The sequence below is a fragment of the Oncorhynchus kisutch genome, linkage group LG2 (assembly GCF_002021735.2).
Source record: "Oncorhynchus kisutch isolate 150728-3 linkage group LG2, Okis_V2, whole genome shotgun sequence".
NCBI lineage: Eukaryota > Metazoa > Chordata > Actinopteri > Salmoniformes > Salmonidae > Oncorhynchus > Oncorhynchus kisutch.
In genome coordinates, this window is record NC_034175.2 from 18,779,386 (window position 1) to 18,786,833 (window position 7,448).

The window sequence follows — 7,448 nt, forward strand, 5'->3', positions numbered from 1 at the left end:
GTCTGCATTAATGTCATTTTGTTTCCCCTGTCCAGCCCCTGTTTTTGTTTTGTTATATGTCTGTTTATCCATTTAATCTTCACTCCCTGTACTTGCTTCTTGTCTCCCAGTGTCTGTCCACAGAATGCAGACACCAATATTGGAAGGATCAGCAAGTTTCTTTGCCTTTTTGTTTGGGTTTGGTGACGTCGGGTCCGGGTGCTGAAGGAACCGGGGGTGCCTCAGCTGGCTCGTTTTGCTGGTTTTGTTTCGTTATATGTCCGTTTATCCATTAAATCTTCACTCCCTGTACTTGCTTCTCGTCTCCCAGAGTCTGTCCTCACACCTTCACCTATTTAACAGTACCCAACTTCTTTTCTACCCAGCCTAAGACTACATGTAGATCAGCCAAAAGGCAGGGATCCACTTTCTCCAAAAACTTCACTCCCATTGTGCCCGAATCATCCTTTGCATGTCCATCGGGGTGAGGCTCGGACTCAGGGGTCTTCACTATACCTGCCATCCCAGGTAATTCATCCCCACTGTAGTCAGGTAACATTTCTGTGCCATCAGAGACAGTGGAATACGGTTTGTACTTGGTACCATTCTTCCTCATCACACATCTTCACACTGTACTTGGCCCTTCTTCCTCGCTGTCCATAACCACGTCTATCTGTTCACCTCACTTTTGCTTGTGTCTTCATCCGTTGTATTGCTTGCAGAGCACGCAATGATCCTTGGCCCAATTAACAAGTCTGGCTATCTCTGGCGCGCCCGCCACCTGGCGACCATTGCTTTAATTAATGCTGGTGTGTGCGAGAAACGTTCCCCTAGGATACGTGAAGTGGCAGGTAGGAGGTTGCATAAAAAATACTTAACTATTTTCATTAAATATGAAATATTCCAATTCAAGAGGTGAGCACCCCTACTGAATTGTCGATATTTTCACAGTAGAACAGTTTGTTTTGAATAGAAAATGGGTCTAAATATGAGGCAAATTATCTGTAGGCGAGCTCTATTTGTTTCTTAGTTTAAGTTGACACTTTTCTTAAATGATCAGCCAACGTCTGGGCTGGGCCCGGTTTCTGAAGAGCATCTTAAGGCTAAGTTCATCGTTAGAACCATAATATCCTATGGTTCTAAGATGAATTTAGCCTTAAGATGCCCATCTACCATGGGTTAGATGACATTTTCACTTTTTCCCATTGCACTGATCAATTTGCATACAGTATAACAGCATTTGGTGTCATCAGATTTCCATAAAATGCAATAATTGAAATCTATCCATAATGTTGTTTGTTACAAGGGTCTGGATTTAATATACCTATTCTAATTGCTAGAAAATAATGACTATGCTCATAGAATTTAAATAAAAAATATGTAAATACAGAATCTGCATTAACATTGATACTGGAGGCTACACTGACTACTTTATTACCTACATTTATCTGTGGTTCTCTTTTGTTTTCAAAACGGGTCGCCAAACAACCTATGGGAACTCCACACAATATGTCATATGTGTAGGGTCACAAAGCCAAGCCTTGGCACACATATCCATGGTCTCACATCACCTCTGAGTTGGGACTCAATTAACTTGAAAAATAGTTATCTGGTCCCCACTCAATGTGCACATTCTGGGCTTGACATTGGACAATCAAATCATGCGAGCAACACTCTCCAGAAAGAGTGGTATCTTTGACAAATTGTCTTTCGACATTCAAACTGAGAAAACAGGTGACAGCGCTAGAGACCCAGAGACTCCTAGGACACCTAGCTGCTGCAGTCCATTTTGTACCATTAGGCTTGCTCCACATGCGGCCAATACAGCGCTGGTATAACAGAAGGGACAAACACAAAAAGATGACCATTTCAATTAGTTGCTGGAGAGAAATACAGTGGTGACCCCTAGCACTTCAAACTCCCAGTGGAGTTCTCCTAGCCACAGTTCACAACCAGGTGTGACGAAGACTCAGGAAGCAGGTGCAGTCGGTGAGTTTCATCAGAATGACATAGAGCGAATACAAAAACAGGCGTAGCATCTGAAGATGAAAACAGAAACAATACTGCCTGATGGGTGATACATCAGAGTGCTAGATAAAGGGGAAGTAATAAGGGTAGTGATGAAGTCCAGGTGTGCCTAATGATGGGGCACAGGTGTGCGTAATGATGAGTTGCCAGGACCGGTAGTTAGTATACCAGCGATGTCATGAGCCGGAGCAGGACTAGACGTGAAACCCGGGTGACTTTGACCCCAGATGCCTTCCTACAGGGATGGGGAGTGGTCTTGAACCAGTCAGTGGTCCATGGTGTATGGTCAGCACCATGGACAATGGCTACGTAAACGTACTGGAGCGCCAGGAGGTTCACCTTGCACTCTGGCACTTCCTCCCAGTACTGAGAGGACAACATGTACTGATAAGGACACGGCACACCCTGTCAACCCAGATAAGTGAGCGTACTGTGAACCTTGTACTTATCAACCATCAGTGAGATGGACGTAAATAGTGACCTTCCACTCTTGATGCTGTTGCACCCAATTGAAGCCTCATGTTGTAGGTTCTAGCTTTCAGCTTGCTTGTGTATACAGTTGTACGCCACAGTTGAAATGTTGTGTTACCCTGTTGAGTAATTATATTATGTTGCATCCTGTGGTGGAAATAAGGACATCCCAGGGACTCATCTGGAATAAGTTAAATGGTGAGTTATCTCACTCTTTTGTTTGAAAGACAGCCTTTCCCATGGGTTGTTTGGTGACCAGTTACGAAAATGAAAGAAAACGTTGGATTATGGATGTAACCTTGGTTCTCTGAGTAGAGTAATGGGTCGCCAAGCTTTCATGTCGTTCCTCCACCTCCGTGGACTTCAAGTGAATTAATAGACAGTAGGTCATGCCACACCACCTTTTATAGTGACAGGTCATGTAGGTACATGCTATTAAGTATCATCACGGGAAGGGGAAGGAGTTCCCATAAGTAATTTGGCGGCCCCTTACTCTACTCAGAGAAGCATGGTTACGTCTGTAACCCAACGATCTATGTATGTACACTGCTTTGTTAAGCATTATGACTTTGTTCACCTAGAATAAACACACAAAAAGACCAGAAAAAGTACAAGAGATTAAAGTAACTGTCAGTGGTGTAAAGTACTTAAGTAAAAATACTTTAAAGTACCATTTTAAGTAGTTTTTTGGGGGTATCTGTACTTCACTATTTATATTTTTGACTACTTTTACTTCACTACATTCCTTAAGAAATATTGTACATTTTCCTTGACACCCAAAAGTACTCGTTACATTTTGAATGCTTAGCAAGACAGGAAAATAGTCAAATTCACGCACTTATCTACCAAACATCCCATGTCATCCCTACTGCCTCTGATCTAGCGGACTCCCTAAACCAACATGCTTTGTTTGTAGATTATGTCTGTGTCACGCCCTGATCTGTTTCACCTGTCTTTGTGCTTGTCTCCATCCCCCTCCAGGTGTCGCCCATCTTCCCCATTATCCCCTGTGTACTTATACCTGTGTTTTCTGTTTGTCTGTTGCCAGTTTGTCTTGTTTGTCAAGCTTACCAGCATTTGTCCTGTCAGCGCCTGTCTTTTCCCAGCCTCTCCTTTTCCCGTCCTCCTGGTTATTGACTCTGCCCGTCCCTGAGCCTGCCTGCCGTCCTGTACCTTTGTTCGTACTCTGGATTATCGACCCCTGCCTATCTTGACCTGTCGTTTGCCTGCCCCGGTGGTTATTATAAACATTGTTACTTCACACATTCTACACTCGGGTCTTACCTTGATCCCTGATGGTCTGAGTGTTGGAGTGTGACCCACGCTTTCCGTAAATTAAAAAAACAAGATAATGGTGCCATCTGGTTTTCTTAATTTAAGGAATTTGAAATGATTTATACTTTAAGTATATTTTAAACCAAATACTTTTACTCAAGTAGAATTTTACTGGGTGACTTTTACTTTTACTTGAGTCATTTTCTATTAAATGATCTTTTACTCAAGTATGACGGTTGGGTACTTTTTCCACCACTGGTAACTGTCTAGGGAAAGTCTAAGTTTTAAAAGTTTATATTCTGTTAACATATCCCAAATAATGGAAAAAAAACACTTGTATCTCAAACAGACCACTTCAAAAAATGCTTGCTAGTTCCCCATAGAGGATGATGAGCTGGCCAATCAGCGGTCTACTATCATTAATATTTTTAATGATCGGTATACGCCCACACCATTCTGTTGGGGTACTCCCAAAACGTTCCCAATCTAATCCAACTGTATTTGTCACAAGCGCCGAATACAACGGGTGTAGACTTTACTGTGAAAGGCTTATTTAAGAGTCCTTTCCCAACAATGCAGCGTTAAAAAAATGTATAAATAATAATGAACTAAAAATGTAATAAAACAAGAAATAGTAACACAAAATAACGAGGCTATATAACAGTACAGAGTCAATGTGCAGGGGTATGAGGTAATTAAGGTAATATGTACATATAGGTAGGGATAAAAGTGACTAGGCAATCAGGATATATAATAAACAGAGTAGCAGCAGTGCATGTGAAGTGTATAAAAGAGTGTGTGTGTGTTTGGCGTATATGTGTGTGTTGGAGTGATGCCATATGTAGTGTGTATGGGTATAGTCTAGTGAGTGTGCATAGAGCCAGTGGAGTTTTGTTTTTAAAATTAAAACACAGAAAAGCTGTTTTTTAACATACTTCATTACCATTTTTTTAAAGGAAAACTATTTTACACAGTAATTAATTTTAGGCCATATTTGATAGAAATCTAGAAACACTGGACAGTTACTTTAAGGCTGAAGCTTGACTTCAGTATCTTATGGGTGATATCATCAGAGAGTGGGAAACATGAGGTGAGGTGAACCGTACTCATCACTAGGTGTGTCACTACCTGCTGAGCATCGATGTGATCAGTTTGCTCAGAGAGAGAGAGGGAGGGAGGGGGGGGTGACCTAATACCCGAGAAAAGCGATGAAGTCATAGCCACCTGACTCATTATTCCCAGCTGAGACTAGCTTTGTGTGTGTGTGTGTGTGTGTGGGTGTGTGTGTGTGCGTGTGCACAAGAGAGAAAGTGAGTGTATGCCTGTCCAGGGAGTTGTTGGGGGGATCATGCCTTTAATAGCGAAAGAGGGTGTTGAATAAACCTTGGTGTGGATATGTTTGTCACACCAATCCTACCACTCTCCTGTTAAACACATTCCCTCACATACAGTAAATGGAGCTTGCCTTGTAGTGAGAGAAACACATTAACAGCCTCACTTACAGAGAAGTTTTATGGGGCTGTATTTATGGATTGCCGTTCATTGAGAAAATGCTGCCGTTTCATTGACAACTTCTACCGTGTTCAGTGAACAAACACAATCAATTGGAGAAAGTCAGAGACAAATAAAACCAGCAAAGACCTGGTTTAAGTGAATAACATGATAAGTGTCATGTTTGTCTGAGTCAAGCTAACTGATTATGGTTTATGTGAAATAATCTGCAATATTAAACTGATCCTCTTACCGAGGATTCTATTGCCGTCTTGTCTGTGCAAAGCTGTTGCAACGCAGGGCATTTTAGGCTATAGTCGGCTTAGAATGAGATATTAGTGCAAGATATGACATGGTGACATCATATGCAGGACGTGTTACGTCATCCACAAGTGCTGGTTCACTGTATGACATCAGCATGAGGCGCCAGGCCAACATCTCCATTGTGCTCATAGCATCATTCAGGCGACAGCAGGCGAACCAAACATGTCATGAAAGGACATCTGGACATGAAAGTCAAAGGGATGCCCCTTGGGGGTTTCTTAAAGACGTCTTTACACTCCATTAAGTCCACTTTGAAAGACAGACACTGTCCATAGGTGGATACGGTGTTTGCATGGGTTGTTGGACAAAGAGATTGGTGTCTGTCTCTGTGGCACAGTAAACCAAAGCACGTCCCCACAGATGCAGCTTCCCTTTCAGAGGGTGCAGAAGGGAGACAGGCCTAATCAAACAGCCAGATGGTCAAGATTCTTGAGAGTTTTTTATGTGGGCATGTAACATGACCTCAGCACTCTGGGTTTTATCAAGCATCCTCCATACACGCGCAGCTGATGAGTTCGTACACTCAAACTACTAGGTAATAACGTCTGGATGTAAACCAGGCCTGCTGTGTTTGAACTTTTAGCAGCATACTGAGTGAAACTTGTACTGGGGGTGTGGTCAGATCCGGGTCTCTAAATGTAGGTTTACAGAGAGAAATAAAGTAAAGAACACAGTATCATCACAAACAGGCCCATAACCCAGACAGACTGGGATGGGGGGAGGGATTATCCCTGATCAGTCCTCATTATTGATTGGGCCTTGGGCTCCCTGCAGACCCCATTAATGGAGGCAGATGACCTCTTGGACAACACCGGCTCTGTGTGTCACTGAGAAGCTGTCCCTTCTCCAGTGTCTGCCCCAGAGCCTCTCCCTCCATCCTCACACTCTCCCCAGTTATCAAGCCTCTCCGCTGGGTTAGGGGATACATAACCCCCAGTCCTTTATTCATCCCCAGCAATCAGGCTGTTGGTGCTGTTGTTGTCATAGTTGCATTGGGGTTAGGTGGACTAATACAGAGTTTTGAAATCCTGTATTCCTTTGTACATATTAGTTCCCCTCTCCTCATGGGCCAGCCTTGGGAGAGTTTAGACTCTCTACTATGATTATGCACAGGTACACCTGAACTGACCTTTGTTGTGACAATGTCTTTCAACACATGACATAGCCTACTCATTTGTAGTGACTCAGTCAGTGTCTCATGTGAACAGAAGAGAAAGTTTGGGGATTTCAATCAAATGTCTTTACAAGGGATTAATTTAACTATTTACTAATTACAGAGATTATGGATGAAAAAATGTGCTAATCTGCAGACTCTGGCACATTTACAGTACATTGATGTGAACACTGAAATGTTTACTGATACATGCAAACTGTCTCTGCTAAATAAATGGCATATAACTATATAATTAAATTATTCAACAATTATTCATTCAGTAATTGTTTCTCAGTTTCAAACATACTTAGATTGTAATGGTTGTAAAAACAATTATGGCATAAACATCATCATGGTTATAAATGAGTGTTTTTATCAATGTATTAGGCTAAACATTCATTATGAACACGTATTCCTGCTCTATTACCACATTATTAGGTATAGTTATTGTATAGGGATTTGTGCCCATGAAATGAGTGGCAGACTGTCTTGATCACATACCCAGTCTGTCACATCCCAAACGAAGGAGAGTTGTTGTTGTTATCAGTAGTGTAATGCATGACAAGGCCACATACAGTATATGGTGACAAGTGATTAATTGAACTCACTCAGTGGGGTTCAAGTCCTCAGATAATCTGTCTAAACCAGTCCAGCCAAACCATATCCCCCCCATGAGAATACAAAGAGACCATCAAATCGTCCGATGATATTCATAAACGGTTAGGCT